We start from the raw sequence: 13,221 nt of genomic DNA, 5'->3' as shown, positions 1-13,221 counted from the left end.
ACAAGGCACCCTGAGCTCCACACACCACGTGGGACCAGTACAGCTTGACTTTGGACTGATGTACTAATCTATTCTTTACATGGTGAAATACACCTGCGCTTTACCATGAGCCAGGACTCTGCATCCTAAAGACTTGGCCGTATACATATCAGCGACGTTGCCCGTAGCGCAGTGGCCCTTTCTTTGATTTTCCACCGATGCGCTGAACACATTACTCCGACAGCAGTCACAATCGCAGGGCAGTTTTCCAATGCGACCGCATGCACTTTGTCCAGAAGCAGCCCAGAATAGCACAGAGACATTGCCTATGGCCACACTTTAAGGCATCTTGATTGAGCCATGGACCTTTAAAGCATTCATCTGCGCCTCGTCCGGATGAGCTGTCCATCGTCCAGGGTCTCGTGCTTGCGTGTGCCAGCTCGCGCGTACGACGACCATACTGGGCGTTCTTAGCCTTGGACCATGTGAGCCAAAAAGTTCCTGGGCTTTGGAGACAGGTATGTCTTTTGCATGAAATGATACAAGTGCAACAAGGCAAAAGGGGAATTAGCTCAAATGGTAGAGCGCTCGCTTAGCATGCGAGATGTAGCGGGATCGATGCCCGCATTCTCCAGCAAGAGCTTTCATCCAAGGTCCACGCGAAGAGACTGACGGAGGCCACGGTGCTTGCTGGGTTAACGTGCAAAAACGTTCTTGGCCCGTACGGGGATCGAAACCCGCGACCTTGGCGTTATTAGCACCACGCTCTAACCAACTGAGCTAACCTGCCTCGGAGACCATGCGTTCGTCAAGCAGGAGCAACAAAGGAGCTCCCAGTGACGGCGATTGAAGTAGATGCAAGAAATATTTCACTCGGGCTGTGGAAAACAGAAGAGGATCTCCCGTGTTTCTGCCCGGTTTCGAACCGGGGACCTTTCGCGTGTAAGGCGAACGTGATAACCACTACACTACAGAAACCGGCTGAGCTGCACAAGGCACCCTGAGCTCCACACACCACGTGGGACCAGTACAGCTTGACTTTGGACTGATGTACTAATCTATTCTTTACATGGTGAAATACACCTGCGCTTTACCATGAGCCAGGACTCTGCATCCTAAAGACTTAGCCGTATACATATCAGCGACGTTGCCCGTAGCGCAGTGGCCCTTTCTTTGATTTTCCACCGATGCGCTGAACACATTACTCCGACAGCAGTCACAATCGCAGGGCAGTTTTCCAATGCGACCGCATGCACTTTGTCCAGAAGCAGCCCAGAATAGCACAGAGACATTGCCTATGGCCACACTTTAAGGCATCTTGATTGAGCCATGGACCTTTAAAGCATTCATCTGCGCCTCGTCCGGATGAGCTGTCCATCGTCCAGGGTCTCGTGCTTGCGTGTGCCAGCTCGCGCGTACGACGACCATACTGGGCGTTCTTAGCCTTGGACCATGTGAGCCAAAAAGTCCCTGGGCTTTGGAGACAGGTATGTCTTTTGCATGAAATGATACAAGTGCAACAATGCAAAAGGGGAATTAGCTCAAATGGTAGAGTGCCCGCTTAGCATGCGAGAGGTAGCGGGATCGATGCCCGCATTCTCCAGCAAGAGCTTTTATCCAAGGTCCACGCGAAGAGACTGACGGAGCCCACGGTGCTTGCTGGGTTAACGTGCAAAAACGTTCTTGGCCCGTACGGGGATCGAACCCGCGACCTTGGCGTTATTAGCACCACGCTCTAACCAACTGAGCTAACCGGCCTCGGAGACCAAGTGTTTGTCAAGCAGGATCAACAAAGGAGCTCCCAGTGACGGCGATTGAAGTAGATGCAAGAAATATTTCACTCGGGCTGTGGAAAACAGAAGAGGATCTCCCGTGTTTCTGCCCGGTTTCGAACCGGGGACCTTTCGCGTGTAAGGCGAACGTGATAACCACTACACTACAGAAACCGGCTGAGCTGCACAAGGCACCCTGAGCTCCACACACCACGTGGGACCAGTACAGCTTGACTTTGGACTGATGTACTAATCTATTCTTTACATGGTGAAATACACCTGCGCTTTACCATGAGCCAGGACTCTGCATCCTAAAGACTTAGCCGTATACATATCAGCGACGTTGCCCGTAGCGCAGTGGCCCTTTCTTTGATTTTCCACCGATGCGCTGAACACATTACTCCGACAGCAGTCACAATCGCAGGGCAGTTTTCCAATGCGACCGCATGCACTTTGTCCAGAAGCAGCCCAGAATAGCACAGAGACATTGCCTATGGCCACACTTTAAGGCATCTTGATTGAGCCATGGACCTTTAAAGCATTCATCTGCGCCTCGTCCGGATGAGCTGTCCATCGTCCAGGGTCTCGTGCTTGCGTGTGCCAGCTCGCGCGTACGACGACCATACTGGGCGTTCTTAGCCTTGGACCATGTGAGCCAAAAAGTCCCTGGGCTTTGGAGACAGGTATGTCTTTTGCATGAAATGATACAAGTGCAACAATGCAAAAGGGGAATTAGCTCAAATGGTAGAGCGCTCGCTTAGCATGCGAGAGGTAGCGGGATCGATTCCCGCATTCTCCAGCAAGAGCTTTTATCCAAGGTCCACGCGAAGAGACTGACGGAGGCCACGGTGCTTGCTGGGTTAACGTGCAAAAACGTTCTTGGCCCGTACGGGGATCGAACCCGCGACCTTGGCGTTATTAGCACCACGCTCTAACCAACTGAGCTAACCGGCCTCGGAGACCAAGTGTTCGTCAAGCAGGATCAACAAAGGAGCTCCCAGTGACGGCGATTGAAGTAGATGCGAGAAATATTTCGCTCGGGCTGTGGAAAACTGAAGAGGATCTCCCGTGTTTCTGCCCGGTTTCGAACCGGGGACCTTTCGCATGTAAGGCGAACGTGATAACCACTACACTACAGAAACCAGCTGCGCTCCACAAGGCACCCTGAGCTCCACACACCACGTGGGACCAGTACAGCTTGACTTTGGACTGATGTACTAATCTATTCTTTACATGGTGAAATACACCTGCGCTTTACCATGAGCCAGGACTCTGCATCCTAAAGACTTGGCCGTATACATATCAGCGACGTTGCCCGTAGCGCAGTGGCCCTTTCTTTGATTTTCCACCGATGCGCTGAACACATTACTCCGACAGCAGTCACAATCGCAGGGCAGTTTTCCAATGCGACCGCATGCACTTTGTCCAGAAGCAGCCCAGAATAGCACAGAGACATTGCCTATGGCCACACTTTAAGGCATCTTGATTGAGCCATGGACCTTTAAAGCATTCATCTGCGCCTCGTCCGGATGAGCTGTCCATCGTCCAGGGTCTCGTGCTTGCGTGTGCCAGCTCGCGCGTACGACGACCATACAGGGCGTTCTTAGCCTTGGACCATGTGAGCCAAAAAGTCCCTGGGCTTTGGAGACAGGTATGTCTTTTGCATGAAATGATACAAGTGCAGCAATGCAAAAGGGGAATTAGCTCAAATGGTAGAGCGCTCGCTTAGCATGCGAGAGGTAGCGGGATCGATGCCCGCATTCTCCAGCAAGAGCTTTTATCCAAGGTCCACGCGAAGAGACTGACGGAGGCCACGGTGCTTGCTGGGTTAACGTGCAAAAACGTTCTTGGCCCGTACGGGGATCGAACCCACGACCTTGGCGTTATTAGCCCCACGCTCTAACCAACTGAGCTAACCGGCCTCTGAGACCAAGCTTTCGTCAAGCAGGAGCAACAAAGGAGCTCCCAGTGACGGCGATTGAAGTAGATGCAAGAAATATTTCGCTCGGGCTGTGGAAAACAGAAGAGGATCTCCCGTGTTTCTGCCCGGTTTCGAACCGGGGACCTTTCGCGTGTAAGGCGAACGTGATAACCACTACACTACAGAAACCGGCTGCGCTCCACAAGGCACCCTGAGCTCCACACACCACGTGGGACCAGTACAGCTTGACTTTGGACTGATGTACTAATCTATTCTTTACATGGTGAAATACACCTGCGCTTTACCATGAGCCAGGACTCTGCATCCTAAAGACTTAGCCGTATACATATCAGCGACGTTGCCCGTAGCGCAGTGGCCCTTTCTTTGATTTTCCACCGATGCGCTGAACACATTACTCCGACAGCAGTCACAATCGCAGGGCAGTTTTCCAATGCGACCGCATGCACTTTGTCCAGAAGCAGCCCAGAATAGCACAGAGACATTGCCTATGGCCACACTTTAAGGCATCTTGATTGAGCCATGGACCTTTAAAGCATTCATCTGCGCCTCGTCCGGATGAGCTGTCCATCGTCCAGGGTCTCGTGCTTGCGTGTGCCAGCTCGCGCGTACGACGACCATACTGGGCGTTCTTAGCCTTGGACCATGTGAGCCAAAAAGTCCCTGGGCTTTGGAGACAGGTATGTCTTTTGCATGAAATGATACAAGTGCAACAATGCAAAAGGGGAATTAGCTCAAATGGTAGAGCGCTCGCTTAGCATGCGAGAGGTAGCGGGATCGATTCCCGCATTCTCCAGCAAGAGCTTTTATCCAAGGTCCACGCGAAGAGACTGACGGAGGCCACGGTGCTTGCTGGGTTAACGTGCAAAAACGTTCTTGGCCCGTACGGGGATCGAACCCGCGACCTTGGCGTTATTAGCACCACGCTCTAACCAACTGAGCTAACCGGCCTCGGAGACCAAGTGTTCGTCAAGCAGGATCAACAAAGGAGCTCCCAGTGACGGCGATTGAAGTAGATGCGAGAAATATTTCGCTCGGGCTGTGGAAAACTGAAGAGGATCTCCCGTGTTTCTGCCCGGTTTCGAACCGGGGACCTTTCGCATGTAAGGCGAACGTGATAACCACTACACTACAGAAACCAGCTGCGCTCCACAAGGCACCCTGAGCTCCACACACCACGTGGGACCAGTACAGCTTGACTTTGGACTGATGTACTAATCTATTCTTTACATGGTGAAATACACCTGCGCTTTACCATGAGCCAGGACTCTGCATCCTAAAGACTTGGCCGTATACATATCAGCGACGTTGCCCGTAGCGCAGTGGCCCTTTCTTTGATTTTCCACCGATGCGCTGAACACATTACTCCGACAGCAGTCACAATCGCAGGGCAGTTTTCCAATGCGACCGCATGCACTTTGTCCAGAAGCAGCCCAGAATAGCACAGAGACATTGCCTATGGCCACACTTTAAGGCATCTTGATTGAGCCATGGACCTTTAAAGCATTCATCTGCGCCTCGTCCGGATGAGCTGTCCATCGTCCAGGGTCTCGTGCTTGCGTGTGCCAGCTCGCGCGTACGACGACCATACAGGGCGTTCTTAGCCTTGGACCATGTGAGCCAAAAAGTCCCTGGGCTTTGGAGACAGGTATGTCTTTTGCATGAAATGATACAAGTGCAGCAATGCAAAAGGGGAATTAGCTCAAATGGTAGAGCGCTCGCTTAGCATGCGAGAGGTAGCGGGATCGATGCCCGCATTCTCCAGCAAGAGCTTTTATCCAAGGTCCACGCGAAGAGACTGACGGAGGCCACGGTGCTTGCTGGGTTAACGTGCAAAAACGTTCTTGGCCCGTACGGGGATCGAACCCACGACCTTGGCGTTATTAGCCCCACGCTCTAACCAACTGAGCTAACCGGCCTCTGAGACCAAGCTTTCGTCAAGCAGGAGCAACAAAGGAGCTCCCAGTGACGGCGATTGAAGTAGATGCAAGAAATATTTCGCTCGGGCTGTGGAAAACAGAAGAGGATCTCCCGTGTTTCTGCCCGGTTTCGAACCGGGGACCTTTCGCGTGTAAGGCGAACGTGATAACCACTACACTACAGAAACCGGCTGCGCTCCACAAGGCACCCTGAGCTCCACACACCACGTGGGACCAGTACAGCTTGACTTTGGACTGATGTACTAATCTATTCTTTACATGGTGAAATACACCTGCGCTTTACCATGAGCCAGGACTCTGCATCCTAAAGACTTAGCCGTATACATATCAGCGACGTTGCCCGTAGCGCAGTGGCCCTTTCTTTGATTTTCCACCGATGCGCTGAACACATTACTCCGACAGCAGTCACAATCGCAGGGCAGTTTTCCAATGCGACCGCATGCACTTTGTCCAGAAGCAGCCCAGAATAGCACAGAGACATTGCCTATGGCCACACTTTAAGGCATCTTGATTGAGCCATGGACCTTTAAAGCATTCATCTGCGCCTCGTCCGGATGAGCTGTCCATCGTCCAGGGTCTCGTGCTTGCGTGTGCCAGCTCGCGCGTACGACGACCATACTGGGCGTTCTTAGCCTTGGACCATGTGAGCCAAAAAGTCCCTGGGCTTTGGAGACAGGTATGTCTTTTGCATGAAATGATACAAGTGCAGCAATGCAAAAGGGGAATTAGCTCAAATGGTAGAGCGCTCGCTTAGCATGCGAGAGGTAGCGGGATCGATGCCCGCATTCTCCAGCAAGAGCTTTTATCCAAGGTCCACGCGAAGAGACTGACGGAGGCCACGGTGCTTGCTGGGTTAACGTGCAAAAACGTTCTTGGCCCGTACGGGGATCGAACCCACGACCTTGGCGTTATTAGCACCACGCTCTAACCAACTGAGCTAACCGGCCTCGGAGACCAAGCTTTCGTCAAGCAGGAGCAACAAAGGAGCTCCCAGTGACGGCGATTGAAGTAGATGCAAGAAATATTTCGCTCGGGCTGTGGAAAACAGAAGAGGATCTCCCGTGTTTCTGCCCGGTTTTGAACCGGGGACCTTTCGCGTGTAAGGCGAACGTGATAACCACTACACTACAGAAACCGGCTGAGCTGCACAAGGCACCCTGAGCTCCACACACCACGTGGGACCAGTACAGCTTGACTTTGGACTGATGTACTAATCTATTCTTTACATGGTGAAATACACCTGCGCTTTACCATGAGCCAGGACTCTGCATCCTAAAGACTTAGCCGTATACATATCAGCGACGTTGCCCGTAGCGCAGTGGCCCTTTCTTTGATTTTCCACCGATGCGCTGAACACATTACTCCGACAGCAGTCACAATCGCAGGGCAGTTTTCCAATGCGACCGCATGCACTTTGTCCAGAAGCAGCCCAGAATAGCACAGAGACATTGCCTATGGCCACACTTTAAGGCATCTTGATTGAGCCATGGACCTTTAAAGCATTCATCTGCGCCTCGTCCGGATGAGCTGTCCATCGTCCAGGGTCTCGTGCTTGCGTGTGCCAGCTCGCGCATACGACGACCATACTGGGCGTTCTTAGCCTTGGACCATGTGAGCCAAAAAGTCCCTGGGCTTTGGAGACAGGTATGTCTTTTGCATGAAATGATACAAGTGCAGCAATGCAAAAGGGGAATTAGCTCAAATGGTAGAGCGCTCGCTTAGCATGCGAGAGGTAGCGGGATCGATGCCCGCATTCTCCAGCAAGAGCTTTTATCCAAGGTCCACGCGAAGAGACTGACGGAGGCCACGGTGCTTGCTGGGTTAACGTGCAAAAACGTTCTTGGCCCGTACGGGGATCGAACCCACGACCTTGGTGTTATTAGCCCCACGCTCTAACCAACTGAGCTAACCGGCCTCTGAGACCAAGCTTTCGTCAAGCAGGAGCAACAAAGGAGCTCCCAGTGACGGCGATTGAAGTAGATGCAAGAAATATTTCGCTCGGGCTGTGGAAAACAGAAGAGGATCTCCCGTGTTTCTGCCCGGTTTCGAACCGGGGACCTTTCGCGTGTAAGGCGAACGTGATAACCACTACACTACAGAAACCGGCTGCGCTCCACAAGGCACCCTGAGCTCCACACACCACGTGGGACCAGTACAGCTTGACTTTGGACTGATGTACTAATCTATTCTTTACATGGTGAAATACACCTGCGCTTTACCATGAGCCAGGACTCTGCATCCTAAAGACTTAGCCGTATACATATCAGCGACGTTGCCCGTAGCGCAGTGGCCCTTTCTTTGATTTTCCACCGATGCGCTGAACACATTACTCCGACAGCAGTCACAATCGCAGGGCAGTTTTCCAATGCGACCGCATGCACTTTGTCCAGAAGCAGCCCAGAATAGCACAGAGACATTGCCTATGGCCACACTTTAAGGCATCTTGATTGAGCCATGGACCTTTAAAGCATTCATCTGCGCCTCGTCCGGATGAGCTGTCCATCGTCCAGGGTCTCGTGCTTGCGTGTGCCAGCTCGCGCGTACGACGACCATACAGGGCGTTCTTAGCCTTGGACCATGTGAGCCAAAAAGTCCCTGGGCTTTGGAGACAGGTATGTCTTTTGCATGAAATGATACAAGTGCAGCAATGCAAAAGGGGAATTAGCTCAAATGGTAGAGCGCTCGCTTAGCATGCGAGAGGTAGCGGGATCGATGCCCGCATTCTCCAGCAAGAGCTTTTATCCAAGGTCCACGCGAAGAGACTGACGGAGGCCACGGTGCTTGCTGGGTTAACGTGCAAAAACGTTCTTGGCCCGTACGGGGATCGAACCCACGACCTTGGCGTTATTAGCCCCACGCTCTAACCAACTGAGCTAACCGGCCTCTGAGACCAAGCTTTCGTCAAGCAGGAGCAACAAAGGAGCTCCCAGTGACGGCGATTGAAGTAGATGCAAGAAATATTTCGCTCGGGCTGTGGAAAACAGAAGAGGATCTCCCGTGTTTCTGCCCGGTTTCGAACCGGGGACCTTTCGCGTGTAAGGCGAACGTGATAACCACTACACTACAGAAACCGGCTGCGCTCCACAAGGCACCCTGAGCTCCACACACCACGTGGGACCAGTACAGCTTGACTTTGGACTGATGTACTAATCTATTCTTTACATGGTGAAATACACCTGCGCTTTACCATGAGCCAGGACTCTGCATCCTAAAGACTTAGCCGTATACATATCAGCGACGTTGCCCGTAGCGCAGTGGCCCTTTCTTTGATTTTCCACCGATGCGCTGAACACATTACTCCGACAGCAGTCACAATCGCAGGGCAGTTTTCCAATGCGACCGCATGCACTTTGTCCAGAAGCAGCCCAGAATAGCACAGAGACATTGCCTATGGCCACACTTTAAGGCATCTTGATTGAGCCATGGACCTTTAAAGCATTCATCTGCGCCTCGTCCGGATGAGCTGTCCATCGTCCAGGGTCTCGTGCTTGCGTGTGCCAGCTCGCGCGTACGACGACCATACTGGGCGTTCTTAGCCTTGGACCATGTGAGCCAAAAAGTCCCTGGGCTTTGGAGACAGGTATGTCTTTTGCATGAAATGATACAAGTGCAGCAATGCAAAAGGGGAATTAGCTCAAATGGTAGAGCGCTCGCTTAGCATGCGAGAGGTAGCGGGATCGATGCCCGCATTCTCCAGCAAGAGCTTTTATCCAAGGTCCACGCGAAGAGACTGACGGAGGCCACGGTGCTTGCTGGGTTAACGTGCAAAAACGTTCTTGGCCCGTACGGGGATCGAACCCACGACCTTGGCGTTATTAGCACCACGCTCTAACCAACTGAGCTAACCGGCCTCTGAGACCAAGCTTTCGTCAAGCAGGAGCAACAAAGGAGCTCCCAGTGACGGCGATTGAAGTAGATGCAAGAAATATTTCGCTCGGGCTGTGGAAAACAGAAGAGGATCTCCCGTGTTTCTGCCCGGTTTCGAACCGGGGACCTTTCGCGTGTAAGGCGAACGTGATAACCACTACACTACAGAAACCGGCTGCGCTCCACAAGGCACCCTGAGCTCCACACACCACGTGGGACCAGTACAGCTTGACTTTGGACTGATGTACTAATCTATTCTTTACATGGTGAAATACACCTGCGCTTTACCATGAGCCAGGACTCTGCATCCTAAAGACTTAGCCGTATACATATCAGCGACGTTGCCCGTAGCGCAGTGGCCCTTTCTTTGATTTTCCACCGATGCGCTGAACACATTACTCCGACAGCAGTCACAATCGCAGGGCAGTTTTCCAATGCGACCGCATGCACTTTGTCCAGAAGCAGCCCAGAATAGCACAGAGACATTGCCTATGGCCACACTTTAAGGCATCTTGATTGAGCCATGGACCTTTAAAGCATTCATCTGCGCCTCGTCCGGATGAGCTGTCCATCGTCCAGGGTCTCGTGCTTGCGTGTGCCAGCTCGCGCGTACGACGACCATACTGGGCGTTCTTAGCCTTGGACCATGTGAGCCAAAAAGTCCCTGGGCTTTGGAGACAGGTATGTCTTTTGCATGAAATGATACAAGTGCAACAATGCAAAAGGGGAATTAGCTCAAATGGTAGAGCGCTCGCTTAGCATGCGAGAGGTAGCGTGATCGATGCCCGCATTCTCCAGCAAGAGCTTTTATCCAAGGTCCACGCGAAGAGACTGACGGAGGCCACGGTGCTTGCTGGGTTAACGTGCAAAAACGTTCTTGGCCCGTACGGGGATCGAACCCGCGACCTTGGCGTTATTAGCACCACGCTCTAACCAACTGAGCTAACCGGCCTCGGAGACCAAGCTTTCGTCAAGCAGGAGCAACAAAGGAGCTCCCAGTGACGGCGATTGAAGTAGATGCAAGAAATATTTCGCTCGGGCTGTGGAAAACAGAAGAGGATCTCCCGTGTTTCTGCCCGGTTTTGAACCGGGGACCTTTCGCGTGTAAGGCGAACGTGATAACCACTACACTACAGAAACCGGCTGAGCTGCACAAGGCACCCTGAGCTCCACACACCACGTGGGACCAGTACAGCTTGACTTTGGACTGATGTACTAATCTATTCTTTACATGGTGAAATACACCTGCGCTTTACCATGAGCCAGGACTCTGCATCCTAAAGACTTAGCCGTATACATATCAGCGACGTTGCCCGTAGCGCAGTGGCCCTTTCTTTGATTTTCCACCGATGCGCTGAACACATTACTCCGACAGCAGTCACAATCGCAGGGCAGTTTTCCAATGCGACCGCATGCACTTTGTCCAGAAGCAGCCCAGAATAGCACAGAGACATTGCCTATGGCCACACTTTAAGGCATCTTGATTGAGCCATGGACCTTTAAAGCATTCATCTGCGCCTCGTCCGGATGAGCTGTCCATCGTCCAGGGTCTCGTGCTTGCGTGTGCCAGCTCGCGCATACGACGACCATACTGGGCGTTCTTAGCCTTGGACCATGTGAGCCAAAAAGTCCCTGGGCTTTGGAGACAGGTATGTCTTTTGCATGAAATGATACAAGTGCAGCAATGCAAAAGGGGAATTAGCTCAAATGGTAGAGCGCTCGCTTAGCATGCGAGAGGTAGCGGGATCGATGCCCGCATTCTCCAGCAAGAGCTTTTATCCAAGGTCCACGCGAAGAGACTGACGGAGGCCACGGTGCTTGCTGGGTTAACGTGCAAAAACGTTCTTGGCCCGTACGGGGATCGAACCCACGACCTTGGTGTTATTAGCCCCACGCTCTAACCAACTGAGCTAACCGGCCTCTGAGACCAAGCTTTCGTCAAGCAGGAGCAACAAAGGAGCTCCCAGTGACGGCGATTGAAGTAGATGCAAGAAATATTTCGCTCGGGCTGTGGAAAACAGAAGAGGATCTCCCGTGTTTCTGCCCGGTTTCGAACCGGGGACCTTTCGCGTGTAAGGCGAACGTGATAACCACTACACTACAGAAACCGGCTGCGCTCCACAAGGCACCCTGAGCTCCACACACCACGTGGGACCAGTACAGCTTGACTTTGGACTGATGTACTAATCTATTCTTTACATGGTGAAATACACCTGCGCTTTACCATGAGCCAGGACTCTGCATCCTAAAGACTTAGCCGTATACATATCAGCGACGTTGCCCGTAGCGCAGTGGCCCTTTCTTTGATTTTCCACCGATGCGCTGAACACATTACTCCGACAGCAGTCACAATCGCAGGGCAGTTTTCCAATGCGACCGCATGCACTTTGTCCAGAAGCAGCCCAGAATAGCACAGAGACATTGCCTATGGCCACACTTTAAGGCATCTTGATTGAGCCATGGACCTTTAAAGCATTCATCTGCGCCTCGTCCGGATGAGCTGTCCATCGTCCAGGGTCTCGTGCTTGCGTGTGCCAGCTCGCGCGTACGACGACCATACAGGGCGTTCTTAGCCTTGGACCATGTGAGCCAAAAAGTCCCTGGGCTTTGGAGACAGGTATGTCTTTTGCATGAAATGATACAAGTGCAGCAATGCAAAAGGGGAATTAGCTCAAATGGTAGAGCGCTCGCTTAGCATGCGAGAGGTAGCGGGATCGATGCCCGCATTCTCCAGCAAGAGCTTTTATCCAAGGTCCACGCGAAGAGACTGACGGAGGCCACGGTGCTTGCTGGGTTAACGTGCAAAAACGTTCTTGGCCCGTACGGGGATCGAACCCACGACCTTGGCGTTATTAGCCCCACGCTCTAACCAACTGAGCTAACCGGCCTCTGAGACCAAGCTTTCGTCAAGCAGGAGCAACAAAGGAGCTCCCAGTGACGGCGATTGAAGTAGATGCAAGAAATATTTCGCTCGGGCTGTGGAAAACAGAAGAGGATCTCCCGTGTTTCTGCCCGGTTTCGAACCGGGGACCTTTCGCGTGTAAGGCGAACGTGATAACCACTACACTACAGAAACCGGCTGCGCTCCACAAGGCACCCTGAGCTCCACACACCACGTGGGACCAGTACAGCTTGACTTTGGACTGATGTACTAATCTATTCTTTACATGGTGAAATACACCTGCGCTTTACCATGAGCCAGGACTCTGCATCCTAAAGACTTAGCCGTATACATATCAGCGACGTTGCCCGTAGCGCAGTGGCCCTTTCTTTGATTTTCCACCGATGCGCTGAACACATTACTCCGACAGCAGTCACAATCGCAGGGCAGTTTTCCAATGCGACCGCATGCACTTTGTCCAGAAGCAGCCCAGAATAGCACAGAGACATTGCCTATGGCCACACTTTAAGGCATCTTGATTGAGCCATGGACCTTTAAAGCATTCATCTGCGCCTCGTCCGGATGAGCTGTCCATCGTCCAGGGTCTCGTGCTTGCGTGTGCCAGCTCGCGCGTACGACGACCATACTGGGCGTTCTTAGCCTTGGACCATGTGAGCCAAAAAGTCCCTGGGCTTTGGAGACAGGTATGTCTTTTGCATGAAATGATACAAGTGCAGCAATGCAAAAGGGGAATTAGCTCAAATGGTAGAGCGCTCGCTTAGCATGCGAGAGGTAGCGGGATCGATGCCCGCATTCTCCAGCAAGAGCTTTTATCCAAGGTCC

The 13,221-nt window shown here is 52.4% G+C and overlaps 24 non-coding genes across 24 annotated transcripts; 11 read left to right on the top strand and 13 right to left on the bottom strand.

Annotated features, from left to right (window-relative positions):
- Window positions 1–884: 884 nt before the first annotated feature.
- trnav-uac (transfer RNA valine (anticodon UAC)) lies at window positions 885–957 on the bottom strand. Its single transcript has one exon. It is a non-coding gene; the product is annotated as a tRNA-Val (tRNA).
- Window positions 958–1,852: 895 nt separating this feature from the next.
- Window positions 1,853–1,925, bottom strand: trnav-uac (transfer RNA valine (anticodon UAC)). The gene has a single exon. It is a non-coding gene; the product is annotated as a tRNA-Val (tRNA).
- Window positions 1,926–2,477: 552 nt separating this feature from the next.
- On the top strand, window positions 2,478–2,550 carry trnaa-agc (transfer RNA alanine (anticodon AGC)). Its single transcript has one exon. It is a non-coding gene; the product is annotated as a tRNA-Ala (tRNA).
- A 270-nt stretch (window positions 2,551–2,820) lies between these two features.
- On the bottom strand, window positions 2,821–2,893 carry trnav-uac (transfer RNA valine (anticodon UAC)). The gene has a single exon. It is a non-coding gene; the product is annotated as a tRNA-Val (tRNA).
- A 552-nt stretch (window positions 2,894–3,445) lies between these two features.
- On the top strand, window positions 3,446–3,518 carry trnaa-agc (transfer RNA alanine (anticodon AGC)). The gene has a single exon. It is a non-coding gene; the product is annotated as a tRNA-Ala (tRNA).
- Window positions 3,519–3,788: 270 nt separating this feature from the next.
- Window positions 3,789–3,861, bottom strand: trnav-uac (transfer RNA valine (anticodon UAC)). Its single transcript has one exon. It is a non-coding gene; the product is annotated as a tRNA-Val (tRNA).
- A 552-nt stretch (window positions 3,862–4,413) lies between these two features.
- trnaa-agc (transfer RNA alanine (anticodon AGC)) lies at window positions 4,414–4,486 on the top strand. The gene has a single exon. It is a non-coding gene; the product is annotated as a tRNA-Ala (tRNA).
- Window positions 4,487–4,756: 270 nt separating this feature from the next.
- trnav-uac (transfer RNA valine (anticodon UAC)) lies at window positions 4,757–4,829 on the bottom strand. Its single transcript has one exon. It is a non-coding gene; the product is annotated as a tRNA-Val (tRNA).
- A 552-nt stretch (window positions 4,830–5,381) lies between these two features.
- trnaa-agc (transfer RNA alanine (anticodon AGC)) lies at window positions 5,382–5,454 on the top strand. Its single transcript has one exon. It is a non-coding gene; the product is annotated as a tRNA-Ala (tRNA).
- Window positions 5,455–5,724: 270 nt separating this feature from the next.
- Window positions 5,725–5,797, bottom strand: trnav-uac (transfer RNA valine (anticodon UAC)). Its single transcript has one exon. It is a non-coding gene; the product is annotated as a tRNA-Val (tRNA).
- Window positions 5,798–6,349: 552 nt separating this feature from the next.
- trnaa-agc (transfer RNA alanine (anticodon AGC)) lies at window positions 6,350–6,422 on the top strand. The gene has a single exon. It is a non-coding gene; the product is annotated as a tRNA-Ala (tRNA).
- A 270-nt stretch (window positions 6,423–6,692) lies between these two features.
- On the bottom strand, window positions 6,693–6,765 carry trnav-uac (transfer RNA valine (anticodon UAC)). Its single transcript has one exon. It is a non-coding gene; the product is annotated as a tRNA-Val (tRNA).
- Window positions 6,766–7,317: 552 nt separating this feature from the next.
- Window positions 7,318–7,390, top strand: trnaa-agc (transfer RNA alanine (anticodon AGC)). The gene has a single exon. It is a non-coding gene; the product is annotated as a tRNA-Ala (tRNA).
- Window positions 7,391–7,660: 270 nt separating this feature from the next.
- Window positions 7,661–7,733, bottom strand: trnav-uac (transfer RNA valine (anticodon UAC)). The gene has a single exon. It is a non-coding gene; the product is annotated as a tRNA-Val (tRNA).
- A 552-nt stretch (window positions 7,734–8,285) lies between these two features.
- Window positions 8,286–8,358, top strand: trnaa-agc (transfer RNA alanine (anticodon AGC)). Its single transcript has one exon. It is a non-coding gene; the product is annotated as a tRNA-Ala (tRNA).
- Window positions 8,359–8,628: 270 nt separating this feature from the next.
- On the bottom strand, window positions 8,629–8,701 carry trnav-uac (transfer RNA valine (anticodon UAC)). Its single transcript has one exon. It is a non-coding gene; the product is annotated as a tRNA-Val (tRNA).
- Window positions 8,702–9,253: 552 nt separating this feature from the next.
- trnaa-agc (transfer RNA alanine (anticodon AGC)) lies at window positions 9,254–9,326 on the top strand. The gene has a single exon. It is a non-coding gene; the product is annotated as a tRNA-Ala (tRNA).
- Window positions 9,327–9,596: 270 nt separating this feature from the next.
- trnav-uac (transfer RNA valine (anticodon UAC)) lies at window positions 9,597–9,669 on the bottom strand. Its single transcript has one exon. It is a non-coding gene; the product is annotated as a tRNA-Val (tRNA).
- Window positions 9,670–10,564: 895 nt separating this feature from the next.
- On the bottom strand, window positions 10,565–10,637 carry trnav-uac (transfer RNA valine (anticodon UAC)). Its single transcript has one exon. It is a non-coding gene; the product is annotated as a tRNA-Val (tRNA).
- Window positions 10,638–11,189: 552 nt separating this feature from the next.
- Window positions 11,190–11,262, top strand: trnaa-agc (transfer RNA alanine (anticodon AGC)). The gene has a single exon. It is a non-coding gene; the product is annotated as a tRNA-Ala (tRNA).
- Window positions 11,263–11,532: 270 nt separating this feature from the next.
- On the bottom strand, window positions 11,533–11,605 carry trnav-uac (transfer RNA valine (anticodon UAC)). Its single transcript has one exon. It is a non-coding gene; the product is annotated as a tRNA-Val (tRNA).
- A 552-nt stretch (window positions 11,606–12,157) lies between these two features.
- trnaa-agc (transfer RNA alanine (anticodon AGC)) lies at window positions 12,158–12,230 on the top strand. Its single transcript has one exon. It is a non-coding gene; the product is annotated as a tRNA-Ala (tRNA).
- Window positions 12,231–12,500: 270 nt separating this feature from the next.
- Window positions 12,501–12,573, bottom strand: trnav-uac (transfer RNA valine (anticodon UAC)). Its single transcript has one exon. It is a non-coding gene; the product is annotated as a tRNA-Val (tRNA).
- Window positions 12,574–13,125: 552 nt separating this feature from the next.
- trnaa-agc (transfer RNA alanine (anticodon AGC)) lies at window positions 13,126–13,198 on the top strand. Its single transcript has one exon. It is a non-coding gene; the product is annotated as a tRNA-Ala (tRNA).
- The last annotated feature ends 23 nt before the right edge of the window (window positions 13,199–13,221 follow it).

The sequence above is a fragment of the Hoplias malabaricus genome, chromosome 15 (assembly GCF_029633855.1).
Source record: "Hoplias malabaricus isolate fHopMal1 chromosome 15, fHopMal1.hap1, whole genome shotgun sequence".
Lineage (NCBI taxonomy): Eukaryota > Metazoa > Chordata > Actinopteri > Characiformes > Erythrinidae > Hoplias > Hoplias malabaricus.
This window is presented reverse-complemented; position numbering and strand designations above follow the sequence as displayed.